We start from the raw sequence: 11,051 nt of genomic DNA on the forward strand, positions 1-11,051 counted from the left end.
AACAAATGCCTATATTAGCTGGCTTTTTGTAGGCTGAAGGAAAAGCAGAGGAGGCAGAAGGGGAGCTCCCCCCAAATCTGCAGCCCCTCCTCAGCCTTGATCCATCAGCCCCCCTCCCCAGTCTAAACCGGTTAGAAAATCAGTTTATTGTGTGTTTTAATTCTTGACTATTATTTTTTGAGGGGATTCTTTGTTTTGCACACAGTGGCTCCTAGCTCCCTCTGGCCCCGGAACGGGGCGCATGTGAGTAAAGGGGGGGGGGTAGATAAGGAAGCTCTTCTCCCAGTTCACTGCTCCCCCCTTCCTTTGGGGCCTGCCTGGCAGATCCCGGCCCTGCATTTCACCCAATCCTCAACCCCTCAGTGTGAGGATTTTGGCCCCAGAGGTATCGTTTCCCTCCCCTAGAGAACCCCCTTTGGAGCTCTTTGCTCAGGGGTCTGCCCTCCCCAATGAAGTGAAGTCCTCTGCAGACTCAGTCCCTCCTTGAATGAGCCTCATTTGCAGAGGCCTTGAATGCCCCAGTGAACAGACAGGGGCGGCAGGGGGGGGTCGGTCCCCCTCCCTATGCCCTGGAGGGGCTGCACTCCCTTTGCCCACCCAGATGTACTCCTTTTACTCCTCTTTGGCTCCACCCAGATGTACTCCCTTGCCCACCTAGGATGCTACTCCCAGATGTACTCCTTTTACCGGGCTGTGCTATAGTGAGAGTGTCCTAACCTACTGCATCTGTGTATGGTTCTCCCAGTTGCACAGTGATGGCGAATGGGAAGGCGCTCCAAAGGGTGATCACCTCACTGCACAAAGGATTATCGCTGCCCTCTCCCCTCCTTGGAAGAAATCTATAATGCCCCAAGCCTCAAAGAAAGCCCAGAAATATTCTAAGGGACCCGTCTCATCCAATGCACACTCTCTCTTTTTTGAACTGCTGCTACCATCTGGCAGACGATACAGGGCTCCTCAGAATCTAGGACAAAGAGGCTTAGAGACAGCTTCTACTCTAGAGCTGTGGCTATGCTAAACTCCTCAGCTAAGCCTATTGATGTATTATTTGGGGCTGTGTAGGGATGGAGTGGAGGATGATGATGTATGAGTCTGAAAATTGTTTGCATCGAGGAATGCTGCTGTAAATTTCTCAAGTAGACCGTGCACAATGACAATAAAATGCTTATGCTTATGCAGATGCCTCCTCTGCAGCCAGTCTCTTGCCCTTGAGGGAGGCTAGCCGCCAGGGGAGTCTGTCCCTAAGCAACCCCCAATCCAGCCCCTCCCTCCCCCCCTTCTCTCCAATTCCAACCCCACCCGCCCCAAGAGGACTCCTCCAGGACCTCCACTTCCCCCACTCACCTGCTGAAATCCTAAAACCACTCTCCAGGCCTCTGCAATGCAGGGGAAGGGCTGCCTCTCACCCCCTCCCCCAAGCCTTGTGGAGAGAGGAGGGCGAGCTCTCCTGGATCCGGGCCTCTGGCCCCCCCTTCCACCTACCTCCTCCACATTGGCACCCCCACTTTCCCCTCACTCCCCTCACTACCTACTTGGGAAGAGGCTGGTGATGGAGCTGCTATGTGAATGGAAGCTTAACAAGGACCACCCCCGGAAGGAAGAGGGAAGTTGGTTGCCTCCCACGCTCTGCCTCTCCTCACTGGCCCCTCTAGGAGTTCATTTTCCTTGATGCGGAGACAGTGGGGGGGACGTCCTCCCAAGCGCCCCTCCTTCCTCCCCTCCCTTTGCAAAGGGGGCTTTGGGGAGGGGAGGACCAAATGAGGGACAGGGAAGGGGTAGCTGGAGGGGTCCAGGAGCATTTGGGGAGGGAGGGCTGACAGATCCCCCCCCCCCCCCAGCTCCTGATCACCTCCTTCTCTGGCTTATTAGAGATGCCGCCCCTTTCCTCCTCCCCAAAGCCTTCCCCTAGCAGGAAGAACAGACCCCTCGGGTTCCCCCCGGTCTCCACTGCCAGTCCCCTCCCTCTGGGTGGTGTGTCCCAAGAAGCCCCCTGGATTCAGCCCCCGGGATCAGGCGTGGCTGGACCCTGCTTCGGGGACTGGAGGGCAGGTAAGGCAGCCTTTTCCCCTGCTGGAGAAAGGAGCAGGAGGGGGGCTGTTTTGCCTCCCAAACTCAGGGGCAATGGTTGCAGTGGCTCATGCGGGCTGTGTGGCCGTGGTCTGGTGGGATCTTTGTCCCTAACGCTCAGCTTCTGCATCTGTGTTTGGCATCTTCAGAGGTGTAACACAGAGAATAGTCTGTTTCTACACTGTGGCTAGTGAGAAGGGAAAGTTTAGTGGGGTATATTGTCCATGTCCTTATATGGGACCCAACTAAAATCACTGTTTGGGTGGAATTTGCTATACTAAGGTGGTGGTTGGAGTGCATTGTAATAAGTGGGTGGGGTTACTGGGGCCACTTTTATGAATTGGTAGCCAAGCTTTGTTAATTTTCAAAGCCTCTTCTTTCTTGTCAAAGTTGTCTTGGTGTTTTGTGAATTTCAAGGGCCTCCCAGCAGTCTGGACATAGTAAATCCAGGCGCTTTCCCCCCTGGTTACGCCTCTGGTTGCTCCTATACATGAAGCCTGCTGGGTAATCTTGGGTTTGTCAGATAAAGTTCTCTCTCAAACTCTCTCAACCCCACTAACCCTCACACAAGGTACTTGTTGTTCGGAGAGGAAGGAAAAGGAGTTTGTAAACTGCTTTGAGACTTACAGTTGAGTAAATCCCAACTATTCTTCCCTTTTAGTAGCCACCATTAGTAGCCACTGATACACCTACCCTCCATGAATCTGTTCAATCCACTTTAAATCTTTCTGTGCTTGTGCCAATGACACATCTTTTAAGTAGACACATCTTTTACATTTTAATCACTCTTGTTGAGTAAAGAAATACCTTTTTTCCATCCTGAATCTACTGCCCATCAACTTCATGGGGTGCCAGAGAGCTCAAGCAGGTCCACAGATGCAGTGGGACTGGCAGGGTGTTGGTGATTGCAAATGTCTGTCACAAATCAGTCATAAAAGGTTAACTGTTCAGATGTAAACAGAATGCTGAGGTGCTATTGAGCTAACATTGATTAGCTATTAGTCAGTCAGATAGTCATTGCTTACATGTAAGGGAGCCAATATATCAGAAGGTATAAAGTTAAATTGTTTTCTTTAAGAAGAGCGCCATGGACAGAGAGAAGCAGGAAGAAAGAGCAAGATGTAGTCTTAAGTGTATAGTTAGTACCAAATACCAGAGCTTCCCCGAATATAAGACAGTGTCTTTATATTAATTTTTGCTCCCAAAGATGTATATGTCTTATTTTCAGGGGATGTCTTATTTTTCCTGTGTTCTGTCGGTCGGGCATGTTTCCAAAACAAAAAACTTTGCTATGTCTTACTTTCGGGGGATGTTCTTTATATTGTGCACCTCCGCTAAACCTCTACTTATGTCTTGGCCTTCGGGGATGTCTTATATTAGGGGAAACAGGGTATGTAACAGAGCAGTACAGGATTTATTTGGTTTTTTGTTCAATATAACCCTCCCCTTCCTAAGTTAGTAAAAACTTCTTTATATAAAGCAACTCAAAGCATCGCTCTCTTCTTTCACACTAGAGGCTGCTTCCTCAAGAGTCTCCCAGGCCAAACCAGGTCATTACGGCTGCTCTGCCTGAGGGGAGAGGTCTCTTTCACAGGAGGGGGAATTTTACCTGCCATTGCTGCTGAAAGCTTTAAAACAATTAACTGACTGTGGTTGAAGTTGGGGCTGTGTGGCATGTGACCTGGTAGTTTCTTTGCTCCCAACATTTTGGCTCTGCATCTATGGCTGGCATCCTCAGAGACATGTCACAGTAGGATAAGCTTCTCATCTTAGCCTTGACCCATGCTAGGAGCCAAAACTGCCAGGACTACAGCTACACAGGCCAAAAAAACAACAGCAGCCAGTTTTACTGTGTCTTCCAAACCTCCCATCCTTTCTTCAAGCCCCCCAGTGCAAAATGTGTGGGCAGCTTCAAGGCATCCCACAATTACAGGAAAGGGGTCTTGATCCCCCCAGGCATGCGCTTGAGAGATCTCCTGGTGAGAAGGACACTCCTTTATGGCCAAAAATCTGCTCTGGATCTGTAGACGCTTTTTGCCAGTCTTCTTTCCATTCCTTCAGACCCCCTTACTCCAGCCTAGCATTCCCTATCCCTAAAAAACAAAACATCTATTGCATGAGAGACTTTGTGGCAAATCTCCTTCAGCTACACTTCAGGCTCCAAAGACCTGTCAACATGGAGTAGACACTCCAGAACTTGCTGGATGGTCATGACTCTGAAGTTGTTGAACTGGTTGCAAAACTTTTGGAGATTTTTAAAAACAAAGATGGTCAAATTATCCTGATATTCATAAAATCATTGGAAGAGACCACAGGGCTAACAAGTCCAACCCCCTGCTATGCAGGAACATATAATTGAAGCACTCCCTCGACATACTCTATCATCCAGCCTTTGTTTAAAAGCTCTCTCCAAAGAAGGAGACTCCACCACTCTGCTTTTAGAAGTGACTCCCACTGTCAAACAGCCCTGACAACCAGAAAGTTATTCCTAATGTTTAGGTGAAATCTCTTTTCCTGCACCTTGAATCTATTACTCTGTGCCCTAGTCTCTGGTGCAGCAGAAAACAAGCTTGCTTCCTCTTCTATTACATGGCATCCCTTCAAATATGTATAAACATAGCTATCAAGTCCCCCCCCCTTAATCTTCTCATGACCAAACTAAACATCTCCAGCTCCCTAAGTATCTCTTCATAGGGCATGGGTTCCAGACCTTTTACCATTTTGGTTGTCTCTCCTCTGGACACATTCCAGCTTGTCAGAGGCAGACCCACAAGGGGGCCAGGGAACGCGACATTGCACTGGGGCTGGGGGGAGGGGGGGTGGCAAAAAATCAGGTTTGTGTTTTTGTAGTTTTGTGTTTTTTGGTTTTGCCTGCAGGGGGCGCAGTTTTTAGGCTAGCAGCACTCCAATACTTCAGGGATTTTTCGGGAGACTCTCCTCATAGATACTACCCAGGTTTCTGCGGGATATTTGGTCCAGGGGGTCCAAAGCTAATGATTCCAAAAGGGGATGCTCCCATCCCCCCCATTGCTTCCAATGAGAGCCGCAATAGGAGATGGGGGCTACACCTCCCGAGGTCTCATAGACCCTGGACCCCCTAAACCAAACCTGGGTGGTACTCATCAGGGGGGGCTCCTAAAGATATCCCTGAGGCCTTGATGCTGCTAGGCTAAGGGTAGGGAACCTGTGGCTCTCCAGATGTTCAGGAACCACAATTCCCATCAGCCCCTACCAGCATGGGTCACTGGCCATGCTGACAGAGGCTGATGGGGAATTGTGGGTTCTGAACATCTGGAGAGCTTGCAGGCTCCCTACCCCTGCCTAGCTTCCAACAACTGCACCCTCTGCAGGCCACTAACTGAAAAAAACACTAAAAAAAACAAAAAAAACAAAACAAACATGTGGGAAGTACGCAAAACTCAGATTTTGCACCGGGCTCCATTTTCCCTAGCTACGCCTCTGCAGCCTGTCAATATCCTTCTTAAATTGCGGTGCCCAGAACTGAACACAGTATTCTAGGTAAGGTCCGACCAATGCAGAGTAGAGCGGTACAATTACTTCCCTCGATCTACACACGATACTTTTATTGATGCATCCCAGAATTGCATTGGTTTTCTTGGCAGTCATAACACATGCTGACTCATGTTAAGTTTGTGGTCTACTAAGACTCCAAGATCCCTTTCACATGTGGTGTTATCAAGCCAGGTGTCCCCCATCCTATATCTGTGCATTTCATTTTTTCTGCCTAAGCGTAGAACCTTACATTTATTTCTGTTGAAATTAATTTTGTTAGTTTTGGCCCAGCTCTCTAATCTGTCCAAATAATTTTGAATACTGCCCTGTCCTCCAGGATACCCTGTTTCCCCGAATATAAGACATCCCCTAAAAATAAGACGTAGTAGAGGTTTTGCTGAAGTGTGAAATGTAAGGCATCCCCCGAAAGTAAGACATAGCAAAGTTTTTGTTTGGAAGCATGCCCGACAAACAGAACACAGAAAAATAAGACATCCCCTGAAAATAAGACATAGCGCATCTTTGGGAGCAAAAATTAATATAAGACACTGTCTTATATTCGGGGAAACACGGTATTAGCTACCCCTCCTAATTTGGTGTCATCTGCAAATTTGATTAACATGCCCTCTATTTCATTGTCCAAGTCATTGATAAAAATATTGAATAGCACTGGGTCCAGGACAGAACCCTGTGGCACTCCACGGCCATTTCTGTACAGCACAATTATACCGGGTTACAATTGGGACCTTACAATCTGGGTCAGTTTTATCCCAGATTCCCCCTTGCATGGCTGCCCATTTCTGTGAGGCAATCAAGGGAAGACCAGGAGGAAATACTCCAATTGGGTTCGCATGAGCCCAGGTCTTCTGTATTTACACCGCAAGCATATCTGCACATGCATGAACATCCATGGTATCCCGCATTCTGATTGGCTGTCATTTTGGGGGGCAGCTTGAATGAACATCTCTGCCCTGCCATTTGAATTTGAATTGCTGGCTCCCGCCTTTACCCCTGCTCTGCAGATCTCATCAACATGGAAAGTTTATCATAGATCCAACCAGTCTTCAATCTTTGCAGGTTCCTGCTGTTTCCATTGTCTAGCAATCAGAATCCTGGCTGCTGAAACCATATATTAGTTTTCTAATGTTTGGTTTAATTTCCTGTCCCAAAAGATTCAATAAACGTAAGTCTTTCTTCAATTCAATATTATATCCCAATATTTTTTGCATTGTTTGATATATTTCTCCTCAAAATTTCTTTATCTTATTACACTCCCACCACACATGATCATAAGTGCCCTTTACCTCAAAATATCTCCAATTTTTCTTTGCATTTTATAGGATACATCTTGGCTAGTTTAACCAGACATAAATGACACTGATAAAACATTTTCTTTTAGGTTCACATTGGCTGTACATTTCATATTTCTTTAATTAAAGCATGAAAGTCTCAGCACTGTTTCCTATGGTTGCAACCAACTTCTTATTAGAATTTGGAATCTTTGGAATATGCTGCCACAGGAGGTGGTGATGGCTACTAACCTGGACAGCTTTAAAGGGGGCTTGGACAGATTTATGGAGAAGTCGATCTATGACTACCAATCTTGATCCTCCTTGATCTGAGATTGCAAATGTCTTAACAGACCAGGTGCTCGGGAGCAGCAGCAGCAGCAGGCCATTGCTTTCACATCCTGCGTGTGAGCTCCCAAAGGCACCTGGTGGGCCACTGCGACTAGCAGCGTACTGGAGTAGTTGGACTCTGGTGATCCAGCAGGCTCTTTCTTATGTTCTTAATTCTCAATGGTTACATACCCATAATTCATCCCAAAGTATTAATTACATCTTAGAGGAACTGACCTACTAATATGCAGAAAACTTCATTTACATTGTTTGGAATACATTTTTTGTCATCTGATAATCCCTCACATTTTGACAGCACTTGATTCTAATGTTTATTTCTTACTGGAGGCCTTTTTAGGGCAATAAAAAGGAGAATGTGCTAAAGATTCTGTTTGGCCATCTACACATGAGCAGGTTCTCTCATCGCTTGATTTTTGGGGGAGGGGTATCTTCCTTGCAATACAGCTGGTGGAATTACATTAAATCTGGCCATAGCTAATGCATGTCTCGGCGTTGGATATTTTAATATTTGGATACAGGAACATAGGGGGAGAAAATGGCGTCCAGGGCAAAATGGCACCCGAGTGCCGCTCTGCCCCACCTCCTCGTAGCCCTGCCCCCACTGCCTGTACCCGTCAGCTGGCCTCCAGAGCATGCCTACAGCTGGAATGTGGCCAATGGGTGCAGGCCTCGTTCTGGGCTGGGCCAAGGCGTGATGCGCACACTTTGTGCCAAGGCCCAGCCACTTCTGGGAAGGGTGTGTGTGGCTGGGCATCAGTGTGATATGTGGTCTGCCTCTGTGCCTGTCAGCCGGCCTCGTCATGGCTGTGCTCTACAGAGAAAGACCACGGCTGGATGCCAGCTGGCCAACGTGTGCAGGCTGAGGCCAGTTACTTCTGGGAATGCGTAGGGGCATGGCTGGGCCTCAGCGTGACGTGCACGCCGCCCCTGTGCCCCTCAACCATCCTCCAGCCATGGTCGTGCTCTCCAGAGCATGCCCATGGCTGGAGGACATCAGACGGGCACAGGCCAAGGCCCAGCTACTTCTGGGAATGAAGAGGGGCATGGCTCTTCCTTCCAGGAAGTGGGGAACTATTTTTGAAGCCCTTCATATGACTCCCATGGGGGCACCCAGGGTGCTTGTTCCCAGATGTCCCCGTAACAGCTACGCCACTGTTTGGATATGTGGTGCCATAAAACCACTCTCACCAACAACAGAAAAATTCATTAGTGAGCATGTTTTATCTGCCATTCTTATTAGTTTTCAATAATCCCATATTTAAGTAGTTTTTAACTATTTATATGATTCCAAATATGTCAAATAAGCGGTCTTTCTACCTTCTATTTTCCTGATAATTTTTTTTAAGCCAGATGGAATTTGTTTGAGTTAACAAGCAGCAAATTGATAAAACTGCTCATTTAGGCGTTAAAATGGATGGGCAGCCAATACTTAAATGTTTTAACCAAACCAAAGAGATCAGTAGTTTGACCCAATTCTATACATAATACCACACATGGTACACAGTTCGACTTGCATTGCATCGACAGAACATTAAGCAGTCGATAATCCTCAGAATGGCTGGGGAAAGATAGAAAGGAGGCGGGAGGTTACCAGTTAAGCTCTTGAACTGTGGAAAGCGTATGCATATAGCCAAATGAAAATGAAAATCTTGATGGATGAGTTAGGAAACTAATTGCTAAAAATAAAAAGAAGCAAAGATTGCAGAAATAGAATTAACAGCCTCAATGCAGCACTCTAGGTATGCATGCATAGGAATAAAGAGAACTCTCATAATAATCAGTGTAAAGGAACACAGAAGAACACAAAAGGAAGAAAAAGAGAACTAATCACACCAACTGAATTTCTTTCTACAGTTTGAGCATTCATGGGTGGGTAGCATGGTGGCCAAGTTTGCGGATGATACCAAATTATGTAGGGTGGCGAGAACCACAAAGGATTGCGAAGAGCTCCAAGCGGACCTTGATAAATTAGGTGAGTGGGCTAAGAAATGGCAAATGCAGTTCAATGTAGCAAAATGTAAAGTGATGCACATAGGGGCAAAAAATTCAAACTTCACATACACGCTACAGGGGTCAGTGCTATCAGTCACAGACCAGGAAAGGGATTTGGGCGTCTTAGTTGATAGTTCCATGGGAATGTCAACTCAATACATGGCAGCTGGGAAAAAGGCAAACTCTATGCTGGGGATCATTAAAGGAATTGATAATAAAACTACAAAGATTGTCATGCCCTTATATAAAGCAGTGGTGCGACCGCACTTGGAGTACTGTGTTCAGTTCTGGTCGCCACATCTCAAAAAGGATATCTTAAAAAGGATATTGCAGAGAAGGGCAACGAGAATGATTGCGGGATTGGAGCACCTTTCTTATGAGGAGAGGCTGCAGTGTTTAGGACTCTTTAGTTTGGAGAGGTCTGAGGGGGGATATGATTGAAGTCTATAAAATTCTGATCCAGCTGGCTTGTTCTTATGTTCTCCTTTGTGTGGGTTGTTTGATGCTTTTGAAGATGGCTAGATGCCACCTAGATGCATGGGCTCTCTTTCTGAATCAAAGACTTCATACAAACAAACTATAAAAATATTTCTGGTTTATTAAAATAAAAAATAGTTCAAAGGCACTGGTATTGGCAAGTGCAGATGGTACAAAACAGAAACTGAAATATAGAAAGTTGCTTTATACCACTGCTAAACTAATGAAATTACTCAAACTAATGAAATTACTCAATTAAGCCATAGCAAGTTATCTCAAAAGTTCCCAGGTGAAAACAGTTATAGAAACCAAAAGGAATGCCCTTCAATTAACTTGTTTAGCCATTTTTGTGACCATGATGAGAGAAAGCCAATCTTTTACAGCTGCATTTGGTAGGACAAGAGATTTCAGCTTCCAGAAATATAACAAAATGGCTACAATTATGCCAACATAATATTATAACTTAAAAGCACACTTTCTTTACAGCTACTATGATTAAATCTGTTGCTACTCTGAGCATTCAAAAGGTCTCTCCATTGTGTGATTTTCTGACGCTCTTGAAGATACATACTGGCCACTTTTCAAAAGACTAGCTAAACTAGCGAGTCAGAAAAACGCTGTTGTGGGGGGAATAGGCCACTGCAGCTGTGCTCCAGCAGTGGTGCGAACTCCATCCCCCACAACTGCTCTTTTACTGGCAGCACACTGGTCTTTATGGTCCATGCGGAGTAGGTCTGAATTTCTTTCCACACTTTGCCTCATTCTGCACATGCAGAATAATGCACTTTCAAACTTCTCTCAGTGCTTGTTAAAGCTGTGCGGAATAGCAAAATCCACTTGCAAACAGTTGTGAAAGTGGTTTGAAAACACATTATTTTGCATGTGCGGAAGGGGCCTTTGAGCATTCAAAAGGTCTCTCCTTTGTGTGAGTTCTTTGATGGTTTTGAAGATTGCTATTTTGACGGAATCTCTTTCCACACTCTGAGCATTCAAAAGGTCTCTCCTTTGTGTGAGTCATTCGATGGCTTTGAAGATGTCCACTCTGACTGAATCTCTTTCCACACTCTAAGCATTCAAAAGGTCTCTCCTTTGCATGAGTTGTTTGATGCTGTCGAAGAGTGCTGATCTGACTGAATCTCTTACCACACTCTGCACATTCAAAAGGTCTCTCCTTTGTGTGAGTTCTTTGATGGTCTTTAAGAGTGCTACTGTGACCGAATCTCTTTCCACACACTGAACATTCAAAAGGTCTGTCTTTTGTGTGAGTTTTTTGATGGTTTTGAAGATTGCTACTTTGACTGAATCTCTTTCCACACTCTGAATATTCAAAAGGTGTCTCTTTTGTGTGAGTTCTTTGATGCT

General features: G+C 46.0%; 2 protein-coding genes across 35 annotated transcripts in view; one reads left to right on the top strand and one right to left on the bottom strand.

Annotated features, from left to right (window-relative positions):
* LOC125428587 (zinc finger protein 883-like) overlaps positions 1-11,051 on the bottom strand; it is a 1,608,225-nt gene that overhangs the window by 82,348 nt on the left and 1,514,826 nt on the right. The gene's annotated exons all lie outside the window — the stretch shown is intronic.
* LOC125428550 (zinc finger protein 420-like) overlaps positions 1-11,051 on the top strand; it is an 88,744-nt gene that overhangs the window by 56,767 nt on the left and 20,926 nt on the right. For 2 of the 5 annotated variants that reach the window (XM_048488851.1, XM_048488852.1), the window contains exon 1: positions 7,663-7,667. The exons of the other annotated variants lie outside the window; for them this stretch is intronic. The gene's annotated coding sequence lies outside the window, so the exon portion shown is untranslated. Of the gene's footprint in view, positions 1-7,662; positions 7,668-11,051 lie in introns of those variants that run through there. 5 annotated transcript variants of the gene reach the window in all.

The sequence above is a fragment of the Sphaerodactylus townsendi genome, linkage group LG03, assembly GCF_021028975.2.
Source record: "Sphaerodactylus townsendi isolate TG3544 linkage group LG03, MPM_Stown_v2.3, whole genome shotgun sequence".
Lineage (NCBI taxonomy): Eukaryota > Metazoa > Chordata > Lepidosauria > Squamata > Sphaerodactylidae > Sphaerodactylus > Sphaerodactylus townsendi.